The following is a 7726-nucleotide window of genomic DNA, read 5'->3' on the forward strand; positions in this document are numbered from 1 at the left end:
TTGTAATATACCCAAAAATAGCAGTTTTTCGCAAAACTAAGTGGAAATGTAAAATTATAGTGACAGTTTTCACACGATCAGACAAATTTAACTAAATTTGAAGATAATATGTGGATTTTAGGCAATTTGCAAATTTTTCATTGATTTCATACATGGGTCGAACTTTTGCCCCGCTGATTCGAACTTTTGCCCCACTATGGGCCAAAAATTGTTTTCAAGCATTTATGCATAGCAACCTTAGGATAGGCCTAGAAACGCCCTTACATAAAATATTGAAAAGATTTTATCTTCAATTGGTTCCATGCAACGAAAGTTTGACCAAAAATTACAATATTCACGCCGAAAAACAACAAATAGCCATAACTTTTCCAAATCTCAATCGATTTTTATGATTTTTGGATTGAAAGTCTCTTGCTTGAATAGCATTCGAACCACCATGACATTTATAAGATTTGTTTTGAATTGAGCTAGAAATCTTAAAAAGAAACTCTTTTGCAATTTTAAGGAAAACTTTCCGTTTTACGGTTCAACGAAAAGCTACCGCAGCTGTCACATCACTGATTTGCACTGGTAAATTATCAGTAGGCTTCAATGATACCTTGGATACCGTCTTGATGATTGTTGTTTGTTGCTATTTTTCATAGCGTTTTCTCGTTCAAGCATACTACGATTGAATTTTTGCTTCAATGATGGAATGATTTCGAAGCCTACGGTAGAACTTTGACAGCTGCGGTAGAACTCTGCGGCTATCGCAAACTGGAAAATTTTCTTAACAACTGTAATATAAAGGGAGAATGTTGCTGGCATCACTATCGGAACATCTTTTGCTGGAGATAGGCGGGGCTATAAGTGCATAAGTGAAAAAGTATGCAATTTGACCAAAGACGAAATAAAGACTTCCATGTTCCATGCAAATGCCAAAAATTTTATGGCACATAAGATAATAGAGCAAAATCTAGAAAGTCATGAAAAGTGTACAGCGATCTCTCAAACTTGAGTTGCAGTACCAAGGGACCTAATGCGAACCGACTACTATGTCTCAATTCAAAGACAACAAAGGGAACAGCAACCAAATTTGTTAATTTTGTATGGAAGATCAAAAAAGTTGCAAATGTTTTGTTCATTACTGCACGTATGCTGCTATTATGCTACTCACCACTGCTTTGAGATTCTCAGTACTTGCCCAAGAAGCGGCATGCGAATACCTTCACGATCACACCGTTTCTACCCATTTAAGGCCGGTGAAGAAGCTCGTTCTGGCTTTCTTCCGAAAATCGTTTACAAGCAACATTATTACCCCGCAAAGTCAAAGACGAAATAAAGACCATCATGTTCTTTGCAAGTTCCCAACATTTTATAGCTCATGAGGCAATGGAGCTAAATCTAGAATGCCGTGTAAAGTATACTGCGATCTGTTAAACTTTGGTATCGAGTGTAGTACCAAGGGACCGAATGTATGTAATACTAGAAGTGTTCCCATTCTGAGCCCGACTACTATATCCTCAATTCCGTCTTTGGCCCAACGGAACGTTGGATGTAAAGGATAAGCGAAACACACGTTGGCCCCCAAAACTCGGCACATCCGCCGAATTCGGCCTGGTCGGATGCACGCCATTGAAAGTGATCATCATCGCAGACAGACTGGCAAATTTATATAATTATTGGTTACAAATACATTTTCTGCACGGAGCGTTCGTTCGCAATGCGTCGAGAAACGTACAATGAACTCCCCTGATACCTGGATGTTTTCCGATGAATCGAACGCATTTTCGGTTCGCGTAACCTTATCGCCTATTGCGGAACGCATTGTCACCAATCGTAGTAAGCCCGGTAGCAAACATCTCGATGTCGAATGGCGTTTCCTGGTAGAAATAGGCTGGCTATGGGATTTCCCCACCTGTGTAACGTACCGTACCCCATGGGCTGGGTTCCGCTTATCAACGTGACGTGAACTGGATTTATTCTAGGCTCTAGCTTACACTATCGGGAAGATTGACAAGCGGTGTTGCCAAATAGTAGTTTACGGAACAAGTTACAGAATGATGGTTTTTACAGCACGAGTCGTAAATTCATCCTACGAGGGTTGCCGAGTAGGATAATTACGACGAGTGCTGTAAAAAACGAGTTCTGCAACGAACAACAGTTTTTGCAATTTCGTAGAAGACCACTTGAGGGTACCGTAAAACGGGGTAACTTTGATAATGCGGGTAACTTTGATAGTGCGAGACCCCCAACATAGTAAACGAAATATCGAAGTTTCTGTCAATCAGTTAAGGAAAACGAATGCAAAAGTAAAGAGTATTGGTATAACACTTCATGTCAAAGCTATTTTCGTTGAAATCAAGTGCATTTGAGGATTTTTATGCAAATATTTAAAATTTACAAGATTTTAGCATTTTTGCAACGCTTACAAACAATCTGTTCTACGACCACTATTTGATAAAGTCATAATGAGTTCGTCACTTACCCATGACAGCCTAGTTATAGTAGAACATGAATACGGTCTCAAATCTCTTAGCGAAAACCATTTTTACAAACTGGGACCATTTTTGTATTCTAAGTCAGAAATTTCCATATAGCGTTAAACGCCTAGAGGTATGCAATGCCCTATAAATGTTCCGTGATTCATTCAATCTTGTTCGATTTATACTCCATTATCAAAGTTACCCCAAAACAGAAAACCGACTTTCGATTATATGATAAATTATATATCCATTCAGAATAAATCTTTTGGCAATCTATCAAGTGCAATCGATAGCTAGGATGTCAGTACTTGTTTTAAAAATATGAAATATTATTATTTGATACAGAATGCATAAATATTGAAGTTTTCTTCGAAAAAACTATCAAAGTTACCCCGTTTTACGGTATCAGAAATTATATCGGAATGCATCCACCATCTATTTTATATCAATTGTTGTGTAATGATTCATTACGCAACTCAAAGCGTTGCGTAATGAATCATTACAGCACTGGTTTCAGTTGCGTAATGACTATTCCCGCACTGCACTGATGGCGTGATGAAAAGCAGCCTGTTACGATGAGAAATTGCAAAAAGATATTATTCAAACTCGAAATCTTTGAAAATTATTAGCATATCAGTTTTCTCGATTGATTTCAATGCGCATCGTATTTTCGTGCTGAGCGTAAACAAATTCTTTCCGCAGTCCGAAATTTTGAAACGTCCTAAAGCAATAAAACAGTGCTTCTTAGAGTAACATTTTTACCAATTAATCGCTTAATGATCTATCCCAGGTTCTTCAATCAAATGATGAAGCAAAGGGTGCCGCCAATCCTGGACAGTATTTGCGAGTTTGAAGGATTTAGGCAGGAGATCTTGAACTCCAATCCGGGATCAAGGTTCACATCCGAATCGTTAAGAAAGGAGACTGTTGCAATAGGGTCCTAAAGCCCTGTCCCAATATTAGTGCCAAACGCTTAAGTTTAGGACAAAAACACTTGTTTACTCAATTTTATAATGTTTTTCGTTTGTCTTAGCCCAAAAAACAGTTTTTTTTTATGTTTTCAATAGATACCCCTTGGCTTAAACTCAAATTTCGGGTGTATTTTGTTTTCTGTGTTCACTCCGATATGTCAGATAGGAACAACCCCAGTGTTAAAACTAAAAGCCCTGTGGTGTTTTTGTCGACTAAGCGAACGTCAAACATGATCTCAAGTGTCAATGTTCATTTATGGATCCAATTTTTAAATTAAAGTTGAAATATGATATAGCCGTTATTTGAGCGGGAAAAATTGCTATAGTAGCTGCAGTAACATGCTCTTTAGTGTTATTAAATAAAAACAAGATTTCATTAAACATTTTAGGACCCTATTGGCCGGAAACCCTTAAAGATTGCGAACTTTTTCTCCAACAACTTAGAGAGAAGAAACACAAATTTTTACTTATGACGACAAAATTTAACGTCAAGTCAAGGTCGTCTAGTAAGCCCGGACAACCAGAATTCGCATAACAGTTTAAGATCAAAGTCGTTGTTTATACAAATTGTAAATATTGCACCCGCACAACATGGTGGATGGAATCGTTTGATTGGTGAGTTTCCTCACATAAAACGGCATTTTATGACGTCATATGTGCATTTCGTTTCGTTCCGTACGCTGCACTCGAACAAAGTAAGTCTGATCAATATTTAGCAGCGGCGAAATCAACTAAGTTATCATAAATTTATAAGCATAAGAGCACAGATGGATTCGCAATAAAATCATTGTACGCTATTTTCCATAATATAGAACATGCGACAACTGGAAACTTCATCACATGCTACTTTAGAATTTAATTTTGAAATATCTCCTGTTTTTTTGAAAAATTTCACCGATAATTCCTGAAAATCCTTGATCATTTTCTGGAGATATACCTAGGAAAACGATTGGGGAAATTCTTTAAAGACATCGTTGGGAAATTTCTCTAAGAACTTCTAGAATAAGACCTGAAGGAATCTTAGGAACAATCTCTGGAGTAATTCCTGAAGAAATTTTGTGAATGAAATCTGAACGATAATTTTGAAGGAAATTCAAGAAAAGCCATGGAAAAAATACTTGTAGAAATCTTGAAGATGCTGTAAACGGGACCTTGGTAGAAATTTTAAGAAAACGGTGGTAAAATCATTGAGTACAATCTTGGAGTACTTATGATTTTCTTGAAAAAATCCGAAAGAACCTTTGAAAAAAATCATGAGGTAACTTCTATTGTTAGGAAGTTCGTGAAAATTACAAAATGAACTTCTGAAAATCTTTGAAGTTTATTTTGTTTGAAATTTATTTAAAGCAAACTTTGGACAAATTTATTCATTTTGGAGGCTCGTACTGCACAAGGTACACAAGCTTGACAGATCCCAAAATTTTCAGGGCTGATAACGAATCACAAATCCAATTTTTTCTTTAAACATTTTTTTTAATCCTCTAGATATCTTGAAATACATATATACCTTAAAATATCCTTCAGGGATTTCTCCAGGAAATCCTGCAGAGATTTTCAGACATTCGTCTGGACAAACTTCCAGAAATTCCACGATGGATTTTCCAAGAAACCCAAAAACTCCTTAAGTTTAAGGTTTAGAAATTCCTTTAGAAACTCTCTCAATGATTCTTATATGAAATCCTCGAGGGATTTTTTCGGAATTATTTGCAGCGATTACTCCGTGTATTCCTCCCGTCATTTTTTAAGAGAATACTCTAGAATTTAGTCCAAGTATTCCTTCAGATATCTTTCAAAGAATTCAATCTTACCATTGAAGAATTTCTCCTAGTTTTTTCTCCTGGAATTTCTCAATACGTGTCTATCAGATTTCCTCCAGAGATTTATCCAGGAATTCCGTCAAAAAATCCTCCAGGGCTTTCTCCAGGTATTACTCCAAACGTGTTTCCAGGGGTTCTTCTATTAATTCCTATCCTGTAGGATACTCCAGGGATTTCTCCCAAAAATGCTCTAGGGTTTACTTACGGAATTGCTCAGGAATAGTTTGAAAAGTTCCTGTAGAGATTCTTTGAGAAATTACGCCAGGGATTCATTAAGAAATTTCTTCAGTTATCTTATCAGAATAACCTCCAAAGTTCTCCTAAAACTTCCTGCGGTAGTTCATACAGCTAATGCCTTAGAGGAAAAATTCAAGGAGTTTCTTTAGAGATCGCTCCTCAAATTACTCCAGACATTTGAACAACAGTCTTTATCATACCTCCCAGTTTCCTTAGGAATTCCTAGAGGATTCCTCCAACAATTCCTCTAGGGGTATTTTTTTGAGGAATTTTTGAATACATACATCTTCTGAGGAATTCCTGGCAGTGGTATACCTGGAGAAATCTCTTGGCGAGTTTCTTAAGATGTTTCTTGCTCAAAAGCTCAATAAATTCATGAACAAAATTTCAAACGAAGATTTCCTTGCTGAAACTATGATGTAATTACTGAAGGAATTGTTGGAGAAATTTGCAGGAAAGTCCATGAAAAAAATCAGGAGAGATTCGTGGAGAAACACCTGGAAGATTCTATGTAAAACTTGAGAATAAATCTATTGAAGAATTTTGGAAAAAAGTTCGTGGAGGAATACCTAAAGAAACTCCTGGGGAAATCATTGCAAATATTTTGAGAGGAGCCTCTGGAGGGACTTCTGAAAGGCTCTGAAATCCCTGACGTTGGCATGCATGGATGAATCGTTAGAAGAAATCCAAGAGGGAATTCCGGACGTATCTCCAGAAGAATTCCATGCAGAATATCTGGAATAATTGCGAAGTAATCGCTACAAAAATTTCGGTAGGAATAGCCGGTCAAAATTATGAACAAATTCCTAGATGATTCCAAGGAGAAATATCTGGAGGAATTTCTGAAGTAAGCCAATGAACAATTCTGCTCAATAGTAGCTCTTACCTTTTTTTTTGCAATTTCTCATCGTAATAGGCTGTTTTTCATCCCGCCATTATGTCATGAAACGGCCTACTTTCCTGCACTGAAGTATGCAGTGCGTGAATAGTCATTACGCCACTGAAACCAGTGCTGTAATGATTCATTACGCAACGCTTTCTCGTCGTAATTATTTTACTTGGCAAGCCTCGTAGGACAAATTTACGACTCGTGCTGTAAAAATCATCATTCTGCAACTTGTTCCGTAAACTACTATTTCAGTTCAATAAACTATTGTTCAGCTACTAATGTTACATGGGAATTCTTGTAGATATTACAAAGGAATTCCTGAATGATTCGCAAGCGAGCGACGAGAGAAATGAATAGAAGTTGTAGAAGAATGTAGAATCTAATTGGCAAAGAAATTTAACATCAGTTCGAATAGGATCACTTGGGCAAATTAGGGGTATGCGAGATTAGACGCGAAAAAATCCAATAAGTAACGTCCCTTTCGTATCAATCTCCGGATATATGCCAACGATCGATAGAACTGTTACATACGCTGAACAACATCTACAACATCTAGCCGTTCAAGACCAGGACGTTAGGCAACGGTTTGTCGTTTCGATTGTGTTGTTCACACACATGGCCCTCTGTTAAAACAAATTTTCAACTTCTATCAATTTCTTTCGTCGCTCGCTTGCGATTTTATCCATCTTGTGATTTCATTACTTTCGTTACTCCCTTCCACTCTGAGTATAGGTATTGCATTCACCGAAAAAAGCCAATAAATTTTCATAATATTAAATTCTAGAAATAGTTACTGACTGAATTTGTGAAAGAAAACTGACGGAGTCAATGAAGAAGCTTATGGCAGAATTTCTGGAAATTTCTAGTGGAAGCTTTGAAGCAATTTCTAGAAGAGAGATTGTGAAATTTCAGAAGCAATCTCTGGAGGAATACATACACAGCAAAAAAAGTTGTTGAATATTACATCGAAACCGCTGCAACCAAGTCGTTCCCTCGGTTGGGTAATATTACACAGCTCGACGTACTCGCGGGCTATTGGTGTAATAAACGCGACCGATGTAATTTGCCCGATGTAATATATTCAACGTACACAATTCGATGTAATCGATGCGATGTAATAGGAAAGCTATGTAATCTAAGGGATTTAAGCAAAAAAAAAAAACGATCGCAAATTCTGTTCAATGGCTGATTGAAATGCTTTTTTATCCTTTTACGCTCATAAATTTAATCTTCAGGTTTTAAAAAATTGTTTACTTTAATAAAACAGTATCTTAATAACTTTCATTAGAAATAAAAGGATAAATAGCATTTCATTCAGCCATTGAATAGAATTCTTATGTAACCAGA

Source organism: Aedes aegypti, chromosome 1 (assembly GCF_002204515.2).
Source record: "Aedes aegypti strain LVP_AGWG chromosome 1, AaegL5.0 Primary Assembly, whole genome shotgun sequence".
In the NCBI taxonomy this organism is placed as follows: Eukaryota; Metazoa; Arthropoda; class Insecta; order Diptera; family Culicidae; genus Aedes; species Aedes aegypti.